Below are 22,790 nucleotides of genomic sequence, written 5' to 3'. Positions count from 1 at the left end.
CAGGAAATTGCAAATTATCTTTTCTACCCATTCAAATGTAAAGTTAGTGGTTTGAGATACAACCATTTTATAAAGCATATTAAATTACATATTTGTACACAGACTTTGTCCTAATACATATTAATAAATCTCACTATATCTGGAATAGAAATGAAAATTGTTTCTGAATTTGTAAGTCTGTCCTGCTATTTATTGTAAAACATTTCTTTTTATCCAAAACCAAAATTCCCTACGCAAGTTTTTTGGTTGGTTGTTGTTTGGTTTTGCATTGGATTTTTTTTTTGCCTGAAGCCAAAATTAATGGACCACTCAGAAAGAAACAAACTGTCAGGAAAAATACAAATCAATCATCTATGCGTTGCTGATGTCCCCATGTGGTCACTTGTACTGGACAGACTAAGGTGGATGGAAAAAATATCCCCTCTGCTGACTTGCTTCATCTTGAAGAGGGCAGTTTGCCATTGCCTGCCCAGTGGAACTGTCTCCCTTCCTATCCTACCCTTCAGAGCAGGGTTGTTCACTGTCCATCTTGCTCAGATTTTTAAATATCAAACTTATTGTCTTTTAATCTGGGACATTACAATGTGACACCACAGGTTTTATTTTCTGTTAATCTCTACAGTTCTCCATTGTCATCCATTTGCAGCCCACAGTTCCCATCACAGCTGTGTCTGTGTTTCAGTACAGTTTCAGAAGTCTTTAATAGAAATTATATGTTAGCTGTGTTTTAAAAGGCTCTTTAAAACCCTGTCTGGCTTGGGAGATGCTGTGTCATCACAGGAGGGCTGTGGTCAATCAGCAGCTCTCACCTTGCCTGTGAGCACAGACAACTTATTTAGCAGTTCATCTCCTCAGCTTCTCCTCAGGGAAACAGCCACAACTGTATTTTCCTTTGCTTGTTTTTGCAGCTGTTCTACATAAGACCATAAACTCCATGGAGTGTTTGCTATCTTTTGCACTCCCCAAAAAATTCAGCTATCTCAGTGTTACTTTTACAGATGGCTCTAACAACAGTTCTATCAGACCTCCTTGAAACCTGAGATCAGGCCTAATGAAATGCTGTTATTTGAGGAGGGGTTTATTGCTGACACCTTTGTCACTAGGCTAAATCCCTCCACTATTTCCTGATGAAAAACCCTTCTGGTTGCAGTAAATAAAGCTAAGGCCTGATGTTGCATTGCCTTAAGCTAGGGATATTGGCTTAATTGACTACCTTTTGAATTGTCATATTTTGAACAGGTAACTCCTCATAGGTAACATCTATCAGACCAGGAATGAAAAGAAGGACTGAAATGTCAGCATTGCTTAGTTTAGTTCTCTTGAGGTGAAACACTCAAACAGTGTCTCTCTGTAGAGAAGACAGCCCAGCTTTACCAAGGCAGGGGTCGTTCATTTGAAGTTATGGGCTTTCTTCTTGAAAGAAACAGGTGATGGGATGGTAATGAGCAAATACATTCAGCTGCAAATTTCATGTAAAATGTAGTCCACAGGCCTTTGCAATGCAAATAATATAAAAGTTGGAAGCAGCACAGAGAGATCAGCTGAACTCTGCATACTGTCACGACCATGGCATCCTCATTTGTGTGACTGATAATGGTAAATGTGACTGTATGGTAATAAGGTAAATTAGAATATGAGCCCTTCTTGGAGACATATGGTACTTGGGTATATATCATCCCTATAGTCTGACCCTGCAAACAGGGTGTATGAATGCCCCATCCCGTTGTAAAAGGGGAGTTGGGGAGGATTCCTATTGATAGACCTCTCAGATGAAAATAAAGCACAAAGGCAGCAATATTATATCTGAGAACTGTTTGTTGATAAAGAAGGGTAAGTGCTCCTACCGAAGCGGGACAGAAAAGCGAGCAGGGAGGAGAAAAGAGAGAGGGAGCGAGGAGCAGCAGGCGGGCACAGGTCGCTGCCGCGGCTCGCCCGCTCAGCATCAGCCGGGCAGACGGAGCGGGCAGCTGCGAGCGGCGGCCGAGCCCGCGCAGCTCCGGGAGCGGCCGGGCGCGGTTCCCGAGCGGGGCAGCCCCGTGTGCCCGCGGCGGGCCGGGCCGGGCCGGGCCGGGCTGCGCGGCACGGGGTGTCTGTCTGTCCTGCTCGGGAAGCGGCGGAGCCCGGCGAGACAGCGCGGACAGCGAGGGAGGGGCGCGGGGGGAGGAGGGCCGGGCTGAGCCTCCGGGCGAGCCCCTGATCCCTCCAAGAAACACAAAGCAAAATGGTCGTGTCGCAGTTCATTGCTTTGATGTGCTAAAGCTCCTCCCACAGCCCCATTTCCCAGGCGTTTTTTGCCAGGCACCCGGGCATCATCATCATCATCATCACCCCCAGCAAGCGGGGGTCGCTCGCAGCCGGACCGTGGAAGCTCCGTATGGCCTGAGCGGCTGCCAGGCAAAGGCTCCCCGGGACAGGGCTCCCAACCCGTGTGCAGTCCTTACAGTAATGTTTCACCTCATATATACCACATCTTGAGGCATAAATAAAAATCAAATCAGTCCCTCTCACCATTGTTTTTTTTTTCACTCTTACCCTTTCCAGTCTCTTCCCCATCCCACTCTGTAGAATGTCAATTTGCCTAATTACACATGTGAAATGAAATGTGTTTTCCTAATCCTTTAACTTACTCTCTACACTCCATGCCACATCTTGGAAGCTAATGGGCTTGGAAGAAGCAAAGTTTCAGTGATGACAGCCTTTCCCCAGGAAGGATGTGTACTGAATGTGTTCATCTGCAGATTGAGCTCAGATGAAATGTGAGCTGGCTGACTCTGGTAGCACATGCAGTAAAGGCAGGCACATGCCACCTCCCTGCTGCAGCCTTCCCAGTGCTTCATGTCATGGTCAGAGGATGCCAATGTCACACTCGGAAGAGGGGTCTGGTACAATGACATCTACCCCTGACAGCCATGCAGGAAGGAAGCTGTAACTCGGCACTGAGTGAAAACCTTGACAGACACCAGAGACAGACTGACGTAGGACACCCATCACTGAAGAACCTCCTTCCCAGAGCTACTCCACCTGCCAGCACTAGCCTGACCCAGAAGCTGCCAGCTGAAATTCTACCCCTCAAGCAATGCAAGCTGAACCGAGACCCTTGTGGGCTGAAAGGTAAATGCAACCACAGGTGCAGATGAGACAGAAGTGTGCATTATCCCATCTCACAGCAACTCCACAAATAATTTGTCCCCTGGATGTGTATGCTAGGAGTTGACACAACTGGAAATCCTACAACATGTCCAAGAGGATCCCTGAAGGTCAAAGAGCAAAGCACATAGTAGAGAAGCTGCCCCCTTCTCATCTTTGTCATATTCAGCATTCTTTCTGTGAGACCCTCTCATTGTAGCCCTGCTGCTTTTAGCTGCTGCTCCAGTAGGGCAGAGGTCCCTCCAAGGTGGTGTAGCCAGGGGTTACCTTTGGGGCCTCACATTGCTTTTGAGCAGAACTACAGAAGCAAGAGGCCACTGCTTTCAAGCCTGGTGTTGAAACATCCTCACTACCTCAGTGATTATGACAGGGGCAAGTTTTCTGAAGGCCAGGAAAGCCCCCTATTCAGAAGCTCTGAGACTCTGATGTGACAGCCGGCTGCAGTCTGGCAGCAAGGGTCAGACATGAGCACTGCAGCTGATTTTACAATCCACAGAAGTCACACCAGCCCATTAGAGCTAGGGACCAGTGGGCCTCAAAGCAACATGCTCTTGCTGCCAGGACTGGACTGAGACCTGGTCAAAAAAAACAGATGCAAAAACACATTCAAAAGGAAAAGCAGAACAGGCACCACTGCAGATATGGGCTTTCTATCTCCACTCGCTGTCTGAGATTTTAAACTTTTCTTTAACTACAGATAAACATCAGCCAACACAGGTGTCATGGGCCTGTTAGGCAATGGGGAGGTAACTAATTACCTCAGTGGGGGTGCCTTCTCAGGTATTCAAAACAACATGTGCTATGTGAGTACAGCCTGCCAGTGCACCTGGCACATCCCCTGATCTGAGACCCTCCCCACCTATGGGAGTTCAAGATCCAGGAGTGAATTTAACCAGCAGGACAAAGAAGGATGATTAAGATTAGCAGGTCTAGGAAGACCAAGAAAAAAATGTGTATTACCAGTGTGCTTTTTCTTGGAGGACTGTGAGAACTGGAGTCATTCAGGCACACCACATCAGAGTGGTGGGAGGGAATCAGCTCACACACCACTGAGATGTATTTGTCACTGGAGGGAAGTGCAGCAGCTGTCTAGTCATGTACAGTAGCAGTGCGTAACAGTTTTATGCTAAGAATGCCTGAATTAATTGGACCTTTGGGGAAACTGGGGAAGGCAAAGTGTAGTTACTAGAGCTGGAATTTATCCAACTTGAAAAAATCCCAGGTTATTCCTGGAAAAAGTATTATGTGACCTTCCATAGTGAAATCCATTGTTTGAAAGGACCCAGGATGCCAGGTTATTGTGTCCTATTAAAAGTTATCCTGTGCTGTAAAGAAATTAGTCAAATTCACTTTTCAAATATAAGATAATTGTAAGGGGTTAATCTCATGCAGGCAAGTCTGATCAATGAAAAATGCAAATCAATATATGCCTATTGACTATCGGAGCAACAGAGCTCTTTACACTGATTTATAAATGCTCCATGCCTGGCTGAGGTGTGCTTACTAGTTTGTTTATAACACATGAGTTATTTAAATAAGATAAATAAGCATTAATTTTTTTTTTCATTCCTCTGGCCACTCTGAAGGCAGCTGTCATGTTGTGGATGCAGAGAAGTCTATTGAGAACTGATCTAGAGTTAATGTCAGACTGTGAGCTTCTGAGCAGCCACAATTCTCTATCATTCAGTAAATTGTGCACCAGATGTGATTGGTTTCTTATTTAAATTGAATTAATTAAAGAAATATTAGGGTAATGGATGAAGCAAAGCCACTATTAGGCTAGTGAGTAATTTAACCAGTACAAAAAAGACAAGTGAGCCAAGCTGAACTGATCATGCTTTTGTGTTTACACAAAGAGAAAAATGTCCAGACTCAGTCCTGAGACTTACTTTTCAGTAGCAGGGTCTCTGCAGACAGCTCACCTGGAGCACGTGGTACTTCAGTTATGGAGCTGTCTATGCAAACCTATGCAAACTACCAGCTGTCTGAGCTGCATGCATTGCTTGAGAGCCCATCATGTGGCACTTGCTGACAGGATGGGCTGGTGCTGAACCTCCTGCCAGAAGCCACCTGGGATCCGATGCAGCTTGTGTGCAGCTGACCTACCAGCCCTGGGGTATTCTTGTCTTGTTCAGAAATGAATGCAATGGCAAAGAGCAACTTAGGGCATGCTCTCATTGGGGCTCTGCTGTTCAGGTAGCAGGAGGACATCTTCCAGGGCACAGTGTCCCACATCTAAGGCGAGTGGGACATTTTTATTATTAGAAATCTTATTTTTATATTTGCAAGCTTAGAAAGATATATATATTAGAAATATATATATATATATATGCAAGCTTCCACTGGATTGTTTTACGCTTGCTTTGTGGAACTAAAACTCGGATACTATTCATACTGGCTTTTTTTGTCACATGCTTTTGACAAACACAAACCTGGCAATTAAAATCTTTATTTAACAAAACACCAAAAAAAGGCAAAATTTGCAAAAACACTACTAAAATTTTTCCCACATAGTCATATACAGGGGTGAGCACAGGACAAACTTTTAAATATCATGTGCCTATGGATAGCTGGAATTCATGGAACTCTGATATCAATGAATTACAGTTTTGCGCAGTTAGTAGTGAAAGTTGGGTGTTCCATTTGACACTTAATGTCTCAGATGTACATTTAAGAATTTGATCCAATTAATAGACACTTAAGCTTTTACCCACTAAAAATCTCCCTGGGACATACGGATTGACAAAGCTGATGACACTGTCCCAAAATTGGCTCTGAAGTGACAGTGGGCAGCTGTTACACAGCTCAGTGCTGAAAGCTGATCTGGCTTCATCTGCAGGCAGCCATGGAATTGCCTGCCCTCCAAACATTTCAGCAGAAAGAAAGAGGGATCATAGCCAAAGGAAATGAGAAAGTGATAGGCATAAAAAGTAGAATCAGCTCAAGTGCCACAGAGGGTGATGGAATAAGTCTAAACACAGGCACAATTTTGCTCTCCTAAGAGGCTTAGCACTGTCTTCCCAGGGCTAGCTTTCACACAAGGAAGCATTTAAGAAGAAAGGAAGTGTTTAAAGGCATTTCAGGAATACCAGAACAAATTCAGTGCTAACATGATGTGCTACCACCAGCAAAACATTTGCTCTGCTAGCACAGTCATACTGCTGAATTTCAATCCTTTTCTCTAAGTACATTTGAGACACACTCAAAAAAGAAAAATTTCAGGGGAAGACAGAGAAATTATCTCAACACCCTTCCACCAAATCTCCTAGGAACAAATAAAAAGTAGTGGCAGTTCAGCACCAGGTTCTGCAGCACCAGTGGTAAGAGGGACTAGAAATGCACAGCTACAACCATGGACATAAACTTAGCTCAGCTCCCGGAGCCATTTTCCAAACTCAGGGCTAAATATATGATGATGAGAGAAATTGCTACAGCACACTCCTCTGACAGGACACCAGCTCCTGTCTCAGATGATTACCAGTTGTGAGAACAGACATCATCCAAAGAGGAAGCATAACACATGCCTTGTTCTCCCCACCCAAAGAGCAGGCAAAGGGATTTATAATTTCTTTTGAAGCTGTAATGTTGTAATGGTCTTGTCCACTAATCAGGGAGAATAATAGCTAGGTCTTCTGAGGTTATTAGTAAAATTTCCATTAAATGTAACAGGATAAGGACAGGGCCTTTGATCACAGGAGATGAATCTGTCTAATACATTGTGCTGAGGAATGTTTTATCCAGTCTTTGTCCCTGTGAGTGATTTTGTTTTGCAGGTAGCACCTGAATAGGAAATGTGGAAAAGATCCTGACAGGGATGTAGGGTCTGAATGAATGCTAAAACACTACTAGAAACTTTATTTGCTGGAAACAGCAACCCTGCCAAAGGCCACAGGATAACATAGCAGCTGGTGGCTCCCCTTGGCATAATAGGGAGGGATTTAGGGCAGGAATTCACAAAAGGAAAACCAATGCCCTTAATAGAGACACAGGATCATACTCTACAGTTTAAGCCCGAGGACTCCATGCCTTGTGGGCTGTTCCCAGTGTATTTAACAGGAGACCATGTTATCCCTGAGGATAGCCTTGGCCCTGAAGGGAGCTATAGAAGTATAGGAGTATAGAAGGAGTATAGAAGGAACCAAGTGAAATGCCTGGGACCCAGGGCAAGAGAGCACCTAGGAATCAATGACACACATTTGGTGAGAGTCTGAAAATCAAAACTTCAGAACCAGGTACAATGTGCTGTTCAGTGTTACTCATGGGGCAGAGCAAGCCTCTGCAAGGAAATACGTAGCATGGGGGGGCTGTGGTCACTTGGTCTTCAGATGTAGCTCATCCACAAGACCTTGCCATGATTTCATGTTCCCATAAAGAATTTCTGCTTTGGAAAATTATCAGCAGATATCAGATCAGCTTCAGAAGCCAGACCGACTCTCAGGTACTGCAACATGCCCAAGTACCCCATCTGCTAATATACCTGTCATGCTTTGACACTGGCACAATGCCAGTGCCCCCATGAAAATACGTTCTCCCTGGTGTCTACTGTGAGATGGGCCCAGGAATAGAGCGAAGCAGGCTCCAGGTTAGGAACAAAAGGAAAAAAACTTTATTAACTTACAATATATAAAAGAAACACACAGAACTCAGGATGGAAACCTTCCAAACATTCCTCTCCCCCCCAACCAAGTTCCCAATGCATCACAGTAAGACAAAAGCTTGGACTCTAAATTCAGTTGCCAGCCCTCAGATCCTCAACTCTCAGTCCATCACCACCCTTTAGATAATCAATTCTCAGTTCATCAAGAGGAGAGGAGTCCCTCTTGTGCCATGAGCTTCCCCTGGAAATGCAGTTGAAACCTCATGCATTTCTATGTCGCTCATGGCACCGCCCAGAGAACATTTGCCATCGTGACCTCTTCCTTCCACATCCAGTGCTCTCACCACTGCACATGGACCAGAGCTGCTTCTAGGGTCTTCCTTTTAAGGGTGCTTTGTCCAGTTCCAAAAAGAGCACAGTCTCTCACTTTTGGGACACCTGTCCCCCCCAAATTTCACCCCCTGGGGCCGAGGGGTACCAACACTGAACCCTCTTGGCTCTGAGCCATTGTCTCCCCCTGGATGCAGTCTCTGTGTCACAGGAAAATGGTTCTGTCCATGGCTATACAAGAAAAGTGCAGCCAAAGGCACTCCATCATCTCCTGCCATCTAGAATTCTTCTCAACTTCTCTCGGACATCTTTCACTTGCACAAACTTGCATCACACTTGCCCATTTCCTGCTATTCATTCCTATCTCTCTTCTCATTCAGGAGGAGGATCAGCATTTCTAAGGTTTCCATCATCCAAGAAAAAGGTTAAAAATCTCAGTCTCTGCCTGTCCAGAACTCCCACAGCTGCCTTGCCGGGCACCTTCTCACCTTCTCACACCCCTGCGTTCTCCTTCTCAGCCGGCCCTGCTGTCAAATTCCAAGGTGGTACAGGCACAGACACCGTCTCTCTCTCTTTCTCTCTCTCTCTCTCTTTTTTTCTCTCTCTCCCCTGAGGGGGATGCAGCAGGGGGTGGCTGCCCAGTGACTCTCCAATGTTCCTCCACCCTTCTATCCTCAAAGGTCTCTTCACCTCCCCTCTCTGTCCAAGGCCAGGCCTACCTCACCCACCTCACCCGGCCTCATGGCTTCCCCCCGCCCCGCCCAGCCACAGCAGCCGGGCAGGGGAGAGGCCTGAGCTCTTTCACCACCGGAACCCAAGAGGATTTTTCCTGGGAGCTCTCCGCTTTAAACCCCCGTGTTCTCAGAGGTGTATCCATGTCCCCAGTGGCCACACCAGGTGCCAATATTCAAATCTGAGCACCTATTGGTTTGACCACAGCATCCAAAAAACTCACTTCCTCTCAAACCATGACAACACCAAAGCACAAAGGACACGTGAGTTTACACACAGCATCCTTAGAAACCACACAATATTCTTGGAAACAGATATTTAATAGTAAATAAGAGTACAAAAAAAGAAGACCACCTGATAGTCTGAAAAGGAACAACAACTGCAGCTCATCCAGTTGCACCCAGCTGTTGACAAGAGTACCCTGGTAGACAAAGTTGTTTTTTGGCGGGCTGAGCTCGCCAATGGAGTAGCATGCCTGGTAGGATCAGCAGAGCAGTGACAGTGATCTCAGGAAGGCACCATGAAATGCCCAAAGGACTGCCAAGAAAGGACAGAAGTAACAATTTCATCAGTGTGACACAGGCTACTTGTATAAAGTTACTCCTCAGGAAAAAAAAGCTTTAGAACCCCCTGCTTAATAGTGCCCTTGGAGGCTCCTGGCAGGAAGAAACACAAGCTGATAGCACTGAGGCAGTATTTACCTGTGAGGAGTGAGTCAAAAGCACGTTTTGTCACACGGCTGCGGCAGAGGAATCTGCTGGGGTAAGTGCACAGTGTGCATTTCAGAGGCAACTGCATTCAGTCCTTACTGCCTTCTGGCTGTCAGCACTCAGCTTCAGCAGAGCTGCTGGGTACTGCAGCTACCCTCTGTTCCATGGTGCCTTCAGCCTCGGGAAGTGGGTCACCAGCCCCCCAGCATGCAGCCATGGGGGAAAGCAGCCACAGCCTGAAGGATCAGGAGGCAGAGGGCAGATAGCTACAGCAAATGAAGTCACACTTGATATTTGCTGTAGCTGCTTGCATCCAAAAAGGCTCAGACAGGACTGGGAAGGAAGTGTTTACACTCAGCCAGACTGCAACAAGGGATAAAAATCATAATGTGTGTGGCTCTGTGGAGCCTCTACAGCATAGCTCTGTTGCCATGAAACAAGGGAAGTGTTCCAAATTCTGGTCACACAGAATTTCTGGGAGCGAGGGAGAGTGAGGCAAGAATTACAAACAATAAGGCGCTGAGAAATGCAAACTCATAACCCCACTAATGTTTTTAGTTTTCACTTCCTATGTGTTATCCTAGACAAGAATATAGGGATTTTAGTTTGGGATAGCATTTTAGAAAGAAAAGCATGGAAACACTCTTCTTCATCAACAAATATGAATGATCTGTGTGCCGTTGAGCAGGTGGCTCTGAGCAGATGACTTGTAGGGGGGCAGTCCCAGTTTAAGCAATTTATCCAATGAAATTATGTATCCAAATCCACAAGCCAATTTCAACTAAACTTGGAAGCATATTAATCTCCGAGGCTTTAACCTAAGTTTCTGATGGTGTTTGCAAACAGGGAACTGTTAGTTAGTATCCCCAGGGAAAAAGAAAACAGATCAGATGTTCAAATATGCATTTCAAAGAGACTTTCCCAATTAATTCTAGTGACAACGAAAAACCTGATCTCAGTCATGTGGAGAACTGCATCCTGACGAAAATCACACCGAGTACTTAGTTGCTGCTGTGGCACCACCCTATTCCCCTGGCAAGCCCTTTCAGCTCCCATTCTTTGCTCTCTTTCCCCACCCAGAGCCCTAGTCTTCTTTCCAAGCTGTGCAATCATATGCAATGTAAGGTCCAACCTGCCATCTTTGCTCTCATCCACTCACTCTTAATTTGGAGTCAAATACCTCACCCTCACAATTGTAATTTGTGAACATGGGGCAGTGCAGAGACAGAAAAGGAAAGTAAAATCCTCCTGCATGTTTTCCCATTAGGACAGAGTGTGCAGAGAAAACCAAGTTGCCTCTGGGTTAATTTTCCACCCATGTCCCTACTTTGGTCCAGGCTACATCTGGCACCCCTGTAGGTTCCTAAAGACAAACTGTGTTGGTGCAGTTAGGTAGGATTAAGCTTAAAATTTGAAAGTTAAGGTAGAAAGGATGGATACTCCTTCCTGCCATTTGAAGGATTTAGGGCCCTTTTCTGATTCTGTTAGGCTTTGTGGGAGATCCTGTGAAAACCTTGGAGTTGTACATGTATCAGCATTTCCCATAGATGCAGGGATTGTTGGGCTGGCAGGAAGTTTGGTTCCTCAGTCCTCTCTGAGATGCTGAAGCAGACAGCACTGATACTGTGGTGCACTTAGCAGCCCTGGTGCTCAGTCTGCAAGCACCACAAATGACTCTGATGGGCAAATCTCATTCAGGAGCATTAATTGGCTCCTAAGAATCAGCACTTACAAGGTCACCTTCAGTTTTCAAAACTTCTGGACTTAGGTTAAGGTGACATATGGAAACAAATGACATGACACAAAATATCAGAAGGAAGCATATGTTTTGCCTTGATAAAATTAGTGAACTCTTTGGCAAAATTGTATTGACTTTTGGTCGCTGGGAATTCAAAATGTCTATTCAAGTTCCTGCTGTTTGCCACACATTAATCTAATGAGTTGCCTGTGAAATAAACCATTAGAAAAGCCCTTGTTAAATTGTATCTAAGTAAATGGTTATCTAAAATAGACACCACAGGGAGGTTCTTAATTAGTCTGTTGTCAGCTGGGACTGGAAATGCTTGCAGCAGCATGAGGCTAATTAATTTCTCATCCTGCCACATGGCAGCTTCCTGTTAAAGCACAAGGTAAGATTCAAAACACACCAATGGCTGGTTGCTCCTTTCCAGAGACCATGACAGCAGCAGAGGAGGGTTCCAGCTTGGCCTGTGCTCACTTTCCATAGGGAGATGGGTTGAGGGTGTGTCCAAGCCAGGTGACTGTGCCTGGGATAAACTGTCTGTCTATACAAGTAGTCTCTGATGCCCATATTCAATTCCTTCAGCTGGACATTGCTTCCTGGATGGAAAATGAAAGTTAGTCTTGGGAGGAGGGCATTTGGAATCAACTGGAAGCTCCAAGGATGTGCTTAGGCAAGGGTCTTTACCCTGTGTCAGGGTGACACTGTACGAGTTGTGCCCATCTGCTTGTGGTGTGGCAGTCAGGGAAGCGGGAAGGACACTGGCTCCTCCTGTAGCAGTGTTGTCCCCTGCAGGCCTTGGGGCTGGACCTCTGACAGCTGTCCTGCTGTAACAGGGCTTCTGGGAATGGACCAGCTAAAGAGACAGTGCCCACACACCCTGGGGGCCCAAAATGCCACCAGAGCCTGAGGAGCCACTTGCACTTTGCAGGAAGGAGCCAAAAGTTACCAAAATTCTGTTACCATGTCTTTCTCTTTACCACCATGACAATGAAAAATGTTTTCTTTGGTGGAAATGATTCAAACAGTCTTGTACACGCTTTGGATAGTATTTCACCACGACCTGCAGAGCAAAAAAAGAACCTGCCATGTGGCCCTCTTTATTGGCTGGAGATCCTTCAATAGAGGATGGAGGGCACCTGATGCCTGATACTGGATGCAGAGATGGAGCCTCAACCAGGGAATGGCTGGTGATGGGCTCTGAAGGGCCAGCAATAGTAAAGACATTGGGTGAATACTCTCTGGCACCCTCCAAACCTACTATCTCTGGGATGTGGTAAGGAACATCTCTGCACAAATGGAGCTGATCCAAGTGGCCTGCATTGTCTCTGCTCCAGGTAGAGTGCAGGGGAAATGAGGGTGGGTACAGGAACAGGTCTGGCCCTTCTAAGCCTGTTCTCAAGGCTTGGTTTGCACCAATCCCTCACTCCTGCAGGATGGCTGGAGACCTCCATAGGTTCTGCTCCTCCTCTGCAACATTTGTAGCTCTTTTTACAGCATCCTTCCTCATCCTTCTTGTTTCTTCAGAGACACAGGTCTGTTCTACAGAAAGGGAGTGAAAAGCAGTGTATTTGCATCCACACTCACAATCAGGAGCCATTTGATATCCCCTGATATCAGCATGCAAGGTTTTTACGAATTCTAAATGTTGCAAGCACTCCAAGTATACAGCAATAAAAACTTTATTACACCCCTGCATCGAATGCCTTTGAAACACAAGAACACCCTACTGCATTGAAATGTGTGCAATGCTGGCAAAGTCCTCCCCCATCATTGTCCTTCACACCTTTGTGGTTACACACCTCCTCATGTAGTAAACACCAGGATCTGGTCTATACATAAAGCATGCCCAGAGCTGTGCTCCCAGCACAATGAACAAACAACCCTTCCTTTAATACTGCTCCCTGACACAGTACAGTACCATGACTGACTCATGCTCGTTGTCATGTCACCATCTGTGATGGCTTAGTAAGATAATGAATACTTATGGGTGCAGCTTATGGGAAAAGGGAACAAGTGCATAGAAACAAATATTACCATCTGTGAAGCTGTCCCCATAAGCTGCCTAATTAGTCGGTAGGGCAATAAGGTTAATCAAGTACACAGTAGCCACTCTTCTGAGCGATGTCTGCACAAGTCAGTTCTTAATTTTTAGACCGTGCAAGGGCCATGGTGATGCACACGCATTTTCTTTTGGACAACAGAACATATAATTTTTCCTCACTCCATCACAGAGGCCTTACCACTACTACCACTTCCTACCCATTCATTGCACTATCCATGGAGGAAAACAGCAAGATATTCCTAAAAACCATTTCTGCATATTCTTCCCCATAACCCCTCATGGAGGGTACCTTTGGGTACAAACTCAAACACTGTTTCCTCTGAAGGCACTCTTCAGCAGCATGTTCACCATGCTGGAAGGAAGCCTGGACAGACTTCTGTCACTGCCTGATCTTGGTCTCTGGTATACCCAAAAGCCAAATAAGAAAAAGGAAATTTCACAGTGTATATGTGCTTTTTTCTGACTCCCAGCAGTGCTTATTGCTAGGTATCGATCACTGGGACAGCAGAACTGGCAGATACCTATCTCACAGCTCACCTCTCTCCCCTGGTCTTTAGAGAGGCAGAGAAAGCTCTTCACAGTGGCCACCAGCAGCAGCTAGCTGGGCTGAGGTGAGATGGGATGTCTCCCAAGGAGTGTCTGTGGCCCCACAGCTGCTGGAGGGCATTGGTTGAGAAAACTCCTCTCACATACTCAGCTTGCTGGGCGGCAGAGGGTGAAGTAGCCGGTATTTCCCAAAGGCAGCAAGACGAGGGGCTGCCAGGGAAATGCCTGAGAGTGAGGGGCTACCATGGGACCTCAGCAAGTCACTCCTGGTGCCTGCAGCAATGTGACAGCTGGTGGTGGGCTGCAGCAGAAGGTTCAGGGAAGCCATCACCATTTGACAGGTATTAGACAGGCTACCTCCTGAAAAGAAAGAGGATTTCATGTTATTCAAGAACACAGCTGCCCTGTGACTTGCGCGCACACTTAGTGCACCATTGCGTACTCTTCCCCAGAGAATTCCTGGTATACCATGCAGATTTCACCCCTTCAGAGAGAGATTCTTGTATCCCCATGTCCTGTACAAAATGCTTTGCCTATCTCTCTCCAGTGCCCCCAAACAGTGATGAGAGAGTGCTCAGTCTGTGCATGCACACATGGCCACACTCATCCATCATTTTCTCTGCCATAAAGGAATCACAGAATGGTGCATGTCAGAAGAAACCTCAAATCAAGTAGGGTCATCTACAGCAGGTTGCCCAGGACCATGTCCAGATGACTTTTGAGTATTTCCAGGGATGGAGACTGCACCACCTCTCTGGGCAACCCGCCCTAGTGTCTGGTCATCCTCACAATGGAAAAGTGTATCCTGACGTTCAGAGGGAACCTCCCGTGTTTCTGTTAGCACCCACTGCCTCTGGTCCTGTCACTCGGCACGACTGGAAGGAGCTCTGCTGTGTCTTCTTTGTGAGCTCCCTTCATGCACTCACAGACATTGATGACATCCCCCTGTGCCTTCTTTTTGGGCTGAACAGGCCCAGCTCCCTCTGCCTTTCCTCATAGCAAAGGTGCTCCAGTCCCTCAGTCATCCTAAGGACCCTTCCACCGAAGGGTCCATTGGAGCACAGGTTCTCTGCAAAATGTTCATGGCTCGATTTGATTGAGGAACAGAGAACTGGACAAAGTCCTTTGGGATATCCTCACCAGCTCTGCATAAAGGGCAAGGATCACCTCCCAGCTGGCTGGCAATACTCCTTCTAATGCAGCCCAGGACACAGGGCATCTGGGCAGTACCTAGGCTGACATCAGAGAGGTATATATATATTTTTTTTCTCCCCAGGTGCAGGATTTGGCATTTCCCCTTGCTGAATTTCATTAGGCTCCTGTCAGCCTATTTCTCAAGGCCATTGATGTCCCTGTGATGGTAACATGACTCTCTGATATCAGCCTAGTTTTATGTTCTCTGAAAAATTCCTGATTGTGCATTCTGCCCCATCATCCAGATCATTAATGAAGATTGTTGAAGGACCCGGTACTGACCCCTGGGATACACTGCTAGTTACCAGCATTCAGCTAGATGATGATGATGACCAATCATCAGCATTTGGGTCTGCCCATTCGAGCAGCTTTCAGCCCAGCTCACTGTCTGCTCACCTAAGCCATACAACAACTGCCTGTCTAGGAGGATCTTATGGGAGACAGTGTCAAAAGTCTTCCTGAAGTCCAAGTAGACAGTACCCACACTCCCCTCATCCGGCAGGCCAACCATTTCACTGTGAGCTATCAGGTTCATCAAGCATGACTTCTCCCTTTGTGAATCCGTGCTGACTGCTTCTGATTATTTTCTTATCATTCATATGCCTGGAAATGTTTTCCTGGATTAGCTGGTACGTCTTAGCAAATATGCAGATGTGGTATGAAGTAATAATCATGGGAAATCAGGAAATCATGGACTGCTATGACAAAGATTTCATTTCTTCTTTCGTATCCACAGCATAGGATGATTTTTTTAAAAGACATATTTGCACTGTTTAAATGAGCTATAGACTTTGATGATATCCATCCCCATTTAAATTTTCTTCAAGTTTAATTGGCTTGGGAAGTTCCAGTCTTCCAGAGCCTGCAAGGAACATGCATAGCCTTTTGATCAGATCCCTTAGTTTTATACTAAATTTTCCTAAACAGACAGGAAGGATGTCAGCAAGCTTCACAGAAAGAATTAGTCATTGCAAGTACCCTAATACATCGTCATGATTATGCTTAAAACTGCTTTAAAAGTGTTCCAGCATATCAAAAATTATTAGCTTCTTCTGCAGAGGTAGGTCAAGACAACCTATTTTCCCTTCCTCTTTCTCCACAGACAAGCAACTCAATTAGAGACCCCCTTTAAGAAGTGTTTTCTAAGTTCTCTGGGACAAAGCAAGCTACCCATTATTCACCACTGTGCATAACACACAGTACTTGTGGGTGACTCCCCTGAGTTTATTGCATCTTTTGTGAGCAATTTTCGATAGAAGAAATAAAGTATATTTAATCAGAAGCTTCCCAAAGGGGAAGAGCACATCAGGCAGAGCGATGCAGATAGATAAAGTTCCCAGTGAATTATATTGGCTAATTTATTGCCTGATGCCGTGACTCACACAGCAGCCTGTACCTCTTCCACAGCAATCCTGCTAAGTCCCCGAGGTCACCTAAAGACGGATGCATGACTCACTACCAGGGTTTCTGAATCCCACTCCTGGTGTGATGGCTCAGTGACAAAACACAAGCCCTTCCGGCATCTGATATTTCTCTTTTGCCCCTTGTTTATTGATCAGATGCTCTCATCAGCAGAGTCCTTCCACATCCGGCCAATTGGCCAGCAAGCCACAGTCAAGCACAAATGATTGTCTACAAAGAGCAGGACCCAGGGGCTTGAGTGAAAAGTCAGAGCCCAAAAATCCTCCCTCAGGTGAACTTGTGCTTGAGGACATGAAGACCCAGAGAACTTTTGAGAGCAGTCCAGAAGCATGGAAGAGGCATCAGAAGTGGCTACACAGACCCCATAAGAACTAGAAATAAGGTAAATGTGAAGCTGGGTAAACAACAAACATTTTCAAATAGGGGAAAAAAAAAAGTCTTTCTGCAGAGGCATATGAGTATCACAGGACATAGTAGCACATTACAAAAGAATTGTCAAGTATTTTCTTTTGTATATGCTGCCAAGAAAACACAATGTACAAAAAGGCCTGAAGATGGATGCTGTGCATTCAGCATCCACTTTCAGCAAGGAGTACTTGCTGCAGACAGGAAGAACTTTTGTGAAGCAGCTCTTGAGCAGGTTTGAAGTGCCTACCAGTGACCTCAGCAGAATGACTGACTGTCTCCTCAAGCTAATGGGGTGCCTCAAATATGTGCACAAGTGCATTAGGGTAAAAGCTTGAAATTTGAGTATCACAATCCACACAGAACTTGCTCGCAATACAAAGTCCCATGTTCCATATCCAGATTACTAATAGGACCTACATGATCCCACACTCAAAAATAGTACCAAGTTTTAGCATTACCACAGAGCTTGGAAGGTGAAAACTAGAGCCTAATTTTACCTATGATGTTATTAAGGGCTTGTAGATTCTTGCATGGTATGAGGTCTTATAAGTAAGCCAGCTGTGAATTGTAATGTATTAATTCAAAACTCCATCTGCCAGATCTTTTAATTTTTAGGATACTAAAAATTATGGTGCACACACTTTTCCATGGATTTTGCAGTACTGCCTGGTCAGAGAAAGTCCTTGTTCTTGCAAAATGCCATTGACTGAAGCAGATAATCGTATCTGCAAAACAGCAGGTTCAGAAAAGGGTTTAAGAAAGAAGTAGCAGGAAAAATTACCTGTCATTCAACTGGTACCCTTTCCAACACATCCATCTTGGTCCATCGTTTTATGATCTCTATCTTCAAACCTACATAAAAAACAAAAAGGAATGTAATACATCTAAAGCTGCTTATCCAAATAGCTCTCTTGGTTGCTCCATAGTTATTAAGAAAGGTCAAAGAAAATGTACTCCTCTGATGACACGACTAGAAAACCGGAAACAATGGATGAGACGAGGCTGAGATACTCAGCAACTTTTTTCATTGTCAGTCTCTCTTCCCATGCCTCTTGAGTGGACGGAAGGCAAGGTCAGGACTGGATGAAAAAAGTGCTTTCTTTCTTAAGAGACCAGGTTCCCGATCACCTGAGGAACTAGAACATATATGTCTACGGTCTATGGGATCCATTGAGATGCATCCCAGAAAGTCCTAAGAGAATTGGCTAACATAGTTGCCAAATCACTCTCCACCATATTTACAAAGCCATGGCAGTCAGGAGAAATCCCAAGTGACTGGAAACAGAGAATGAATAGAGTGACTACATCAGTGGGCAAGGGAAGGACTATGAATGTCATTTATCTCCTGTAAAGCCTTTGACATAGTCCCTTACAGCATCCTGCTCTTTACATTGGAGAGAGATGGATTTGATGAGTGGACTTTTAGATGGATAAGGAATTAGTTGGACTGTCATATTCAGAGGGTAGCGGTCAACAGCTCAGAGTCCCAATGGACATCAGTGACAAGAGATGTGTCCCTCAGGGGTTGGTATTGGGATTAGTGTTATTTAATATCTCAATAATGACATAGAAAAGGGTATTGCATGCACCCTGTGCAAAATTGCAGATGACACCAAGGTAAGTGGTGTGGTTGACACTCCTGAAGGATGGGATGTCATACAGAGACATGTGGGCAAGAAGGAGAAGTGGGCCCATGGGAATCTCATGAGGTTCAACAATGCTCTCAGCTTTTCATTGTAGGAAAGATGCTCCATCCCTCTAATCATCTTGGTGGCCCTCCTCTGGACTCACTCCAACAGGTCCATGTCCTTCCTGTGCTGGGACCCCAGAGCTGGATGCAGGGTTCCAGGTGGGCTCTCACCAGAGCAGAGCAGAGGGGCAGAATCCCCTCCCTCCCCTGCTGCCCACGCTGCTCTGGATGCAGCCCAGGACACATTTGGCTCTCTGGGCTGGGAGTGCCCATGGCTGGGTCATGTCCAGCCTCTCACCCAGCAGCACCCCCCAGTCCTGCTCACAGGGCTGCTCTCAGTCCATTCATAGCTTGTGTTGTTATTGGGGGTTGCCCCAACCCAGGGGCAGCATCTTGAACTGAGTCCTGTTAAACCTCATGAGATTCCCATGTGCTCACTTCTCAAACACATCCAAGTCCCTCTGGATGGCATCCTGACCTTCAGCGGTGTCAACAGCACCACTCAAACCACTCAAAGCAGGTTGGCTGCAAACCTGCCAGTGGTTCTCCACTACTGAGGAAAACATTAAACATTACTTGTCCCAAGGCAGATCCCTAAGGGACACTATCTATTACCAATCTTCATATGAAGATTGAGCTGGGTTGACCACTACCCTCTGGATATGACTGTTTAACTAATTCCTTACCCACTGAACAGCACACCCATCAAATCCTTCTCTAGACAATTTAGAGAGCTACTGGGTAGCTTTTAATAGGAAATGTCAGTCCAGGGAGGCTGAGAGATCAGTGGTTCCCACAGTTCTCTTTCCTACCTTTTTTAAAGGTGGGTCCAATATTTCTACTCTTCTAATCACCTGGGACTTCACCTGACTGCCAGGACTTTTCAACTACTGTGGAGATTGGCTTGGCAATTACATAATCTAATTCCTTTGGGACTCAGGAACCATCTGTCACAGTTTAACTCCAGCCAGCAGCCAAGCCCCAGCCGCTGCTCACTCACCCTTCCTTCCACTGGAATTGGAGAGAGAATCACAAGGGTAAAAGGTAGAAAAGTCATAGGCTGAGGTGTAGACAGTTTAGTAGGAACACTAAAGTCCATGCACACAAGCAAATCAAAACAAGGAATTCATTCACTGCTTCCCATGGGCACACAAGTGTTCAGCCATCTCCAGGAGAGCAGGGCCCCATCATACCTGACAGTGGCCTAGGCAGACAAACATCAACCCTCCAAATGTCCCACCTTTCCTCCTTCTTCGCCCCACTTTATGTCCTGAGCATGATATCACATGGCCTGGAAATCTCTTTGGTCAGTTTGGGTCACCTGTCGCAGCTGTGTCTCCTCCCAACTTCCTCACCAGCATGCAAGCACAAACAGCAGATAAGGCCTTGTTTCTGTGTAAGCCCTGCTGAGCAATAATAAAAACATCTCTGTATTATCAGCCCTGTGTTCAGCACGAGTACAAAATACAGCTCTATACCAGCCACTCTGAAGAAAATTAACTCTACCCCAGACAAAACCAGCACAGCATCTCATCAGATCAATAGACACATATGTTCAGGTTATTCAGGTGATCACAACCCTGATCTATTACAGTAGAGAGCACTTTTTTCCTTCAGTCCCCATCCTGCTGCCCATCCACTCAAGAGGGGGGAAGAGAGGTTGCCATTGAAAACTGAGGTAAAAACATGGTTGAGTACCTAATTTTTGTGTACAGCACTGGAACAGAAACTTCACCTGAAAGGAATCATTTTTCTTCTCTACTTATGAACAGGATAGAAAATGCAACCATTTGCATTGTTGCTCAGTTGTGTTAAGTGGCACTTGCCGATCTCTTGATTTCTAGCTTGGGAAGACAATTTTAACAATCGTGGCATGCTTTCCTGGAACTGGGTGATTGTTTTCCCTTTCTATCCCCTCCTGCTGGAAGCATACAATCTTGTCTTGAAATCACTCACAAAGCGACAAATTGAAGACATTTAGTTCCACCTTTGTCCTGACATTTTCTGTGTTTTTCTGTCCACTAACAGCTTTCTGTTCCAAAGTAGATGTTCCCTCTTCCATCTCAGTAAGCCTGTTGCTTAAATTTGAAGGGCCATTTTTACTCCTGTTAGATACTCTGACATGTACTTCAGCTCTTACAGCAATTTTCCCCTCCACAAATGCCACTAATATTTACATTTCTGTGTCCTTTTTCTATCTCTGAAGGACTGTTGATGAGTACAGCTTCAGGTAATTGCTTTTCCCAGGCATCATAATTTGTTTTTCAACAAAAGAACTATTTCCAATTTTTTGAAAAACTATCCAAATGCAGTAGGGGAGTTGAAGGAAGGTCAAGGAGCAGGAACAGTGACTTTCATTGGCATTAGTTACCAACATACTCATAACTTCATAACTTACAACATTTTAGTTACGTGGGACAGGCTTGCTGAAGGTTAATCACTTCCTTTCATCCAGAATCTAGCTGATGAATAAAAAAAGGCATTATTAATTCCTAAGTAAGGACATAAAAGCTATGTCTCTGAATAACAGCAGATGGAAAGAAACAGCAAATTTTCACTCTGGAAAATAGGAGCTGAGTACGCTACTGTCATTTCTCATACTACTAAATCCTGCAGAGTGGCAAAAGTAGAAGTTAACTTGTGCTGGCTGGAAGGTTTTGAGTTTTAAATCTTTCAGTCAAGAAAGGTATTTCTAACAGAGTCCAAAAGATTCCTGTTACAGCCCACTCTGCAACAGGTGAGAGGTTCATTGTGAATTTTACTGGACAATTTTCTGGAGAACAAGTTGAAATAATGATCATGGTCCATTACTAACTTTTAAGCTCAAACCCAGACCATTGCCACTGATTTAAAAACTCTCCCCACTGTGTACTTCTACTCCAATTTACTCATCCTTCAAATGAAACAGTAAATACCATAAATTGACACCCCATTTACAAAGTGTCCTGTAAGGCAAGAGTTGTTCCCACTTGCAAAATTATATTCTTGGACTTGGTCTCTGCAAGGCAAGTTTGAAATCTACAAGACAGAAGTGCTCTATTGATGTTGTATTGTACAGGGGGTAAATAAAACCCATGCTTTTCATGACCTGAGAAACATCTGAGTGTTTTCTAAACTGGCTTCTCTGAGCTTTCCAAGTTTGTAGTATGAGGAAAATGAATCATGTTAATGGGAAAACTTAAAGAAACCTTGGTTTCAAAATTGTAGTTCAGAGTGTCCTTTTCTGTTACATTAACTTTCTTGGAAGCTTTCTGGTATCACTCCTTTTTGTCTCCCAGTATCTCTGCCCCAGATGAAAGCATTTACTCTTTTGTATCACTGCCTGAAGATGCTGCTGCCTTTCCCATTCCCACCTGTTTGAGATCCTTTTCTATATTCATTCAGCTGGTGGTGCTTACTTCAAATTGCCATCACCGAAGTGCATCAAATCACAGGGACAGAACGTCACCATCACAATCGGCAGGCCATGGATACCGAGGTATCCCAACATTCATGTTCATTCTTGGGGAGGGAATAACATCAGGAGAGGCTTCCTCCCTAGGGGCCACCTTCAGAATGAAATCCAGCTGCCGCAGAGCATCTCCTGAAGCCTTGCTCTCCACAGGTGCCTAACTCAGGAGAAGACTCGGGGCAAGACTTCTCTCTGCCCAGGAGACAATTCCTTTCAACAACTTCGCAAGCCCCGTCCTCACCGAAGAAGACGCTTTAGGCGCGGGGGCCGCGCGGAGGATGCACATGCCGGCTTCCCGAGGAAAGATGCCCGTCGGGGGTCCTCTCCCCTCCGCCCAAAAGGGAAAGGCTGCCCGGGGCGGCGGCAGCAGCCGGCCAAGCAGCGGTGGCCATCAGGTAGGGGCAATCCCGCCGAGCCCCCGCGCCGGCCCCGCAGCATCCCGCGCCGGGCGGTGCGCGTACTCACGGCTGTGCGGGGCTCCGGCACAGGGGCCGGACGAGGAGGAGGAGACGGAGAGCGTGCAGGTGAACCCCCGCGGCAGCTGTCTCCCCGGCCGCTGCTGCTGGCAGCCGCCCGGTCGCTCTACCCCCGACCTTCGGCAGGGCTTGAGCCCCCCGGGTCCGCCGCCGGCGCGGGAGGGCTCGGCGGGTCCGCAGGCAGGGGAGCCGCTCCGACCGGCTCCGGGGAGCAAGGGAACGAGCAAGGGAGGGAGGGAGCGAGGGAGGAGGCAGGAGGCAGGACAGCTCCCGGCCCCGGC

General features: G+C 45.9%; 1 long non-coding RNA gene across 2 annotated transcripts; it reads right to left on the bottom strand.

The window, feature by feature from the left end:
* Positions 1–12,541: 12,541 nt before the first annotated feature.
* LOC143692196 (uncharacterized) lies at positions 12,542–22,720 on the bottom strand. Of its 2 annotated transcripts, none has more exons than XR_013180060.1 (4): positions 22,499–22,720; positions 17,674–17,744; positions 13,860–14,228; positions 12,542–12,799 (listed from the first exon to the last, which is right to left on the bottom strand). It is a non-coding gene; the product is annotated as an uncharacterized LOC143692196 (long non-coding RNA). The 2 variants fall into 2 exon arrangements; XR_013180059.1 differs by lacking the exon at positions 22,499–22,720 and adding an exon at positions 19,823–20,054.
* Positions 22,721–22,790: the final 70 nt, after the last annotated feature.

This window comes from Agelaius phoeniceus, chromosome Z, assembly GCF_051311805.1.
Source record: "Agelaius phoeniceus isolate bAgePho1 chromosome Z, bAgePho1.hap1, whole genome shotgun sequence".
Lineage (NCBI taxonomy): Eukaryota > Metazoa > Chordata > Aves > Passeriformes > Icteridae > Agelaius > Agelaius phoeniceus.
The sequence above is the reverse complement of the archived record's forward strand: the minus strand, read 5'-3'. Positions and strand labels throughout refer to the sequence as shown.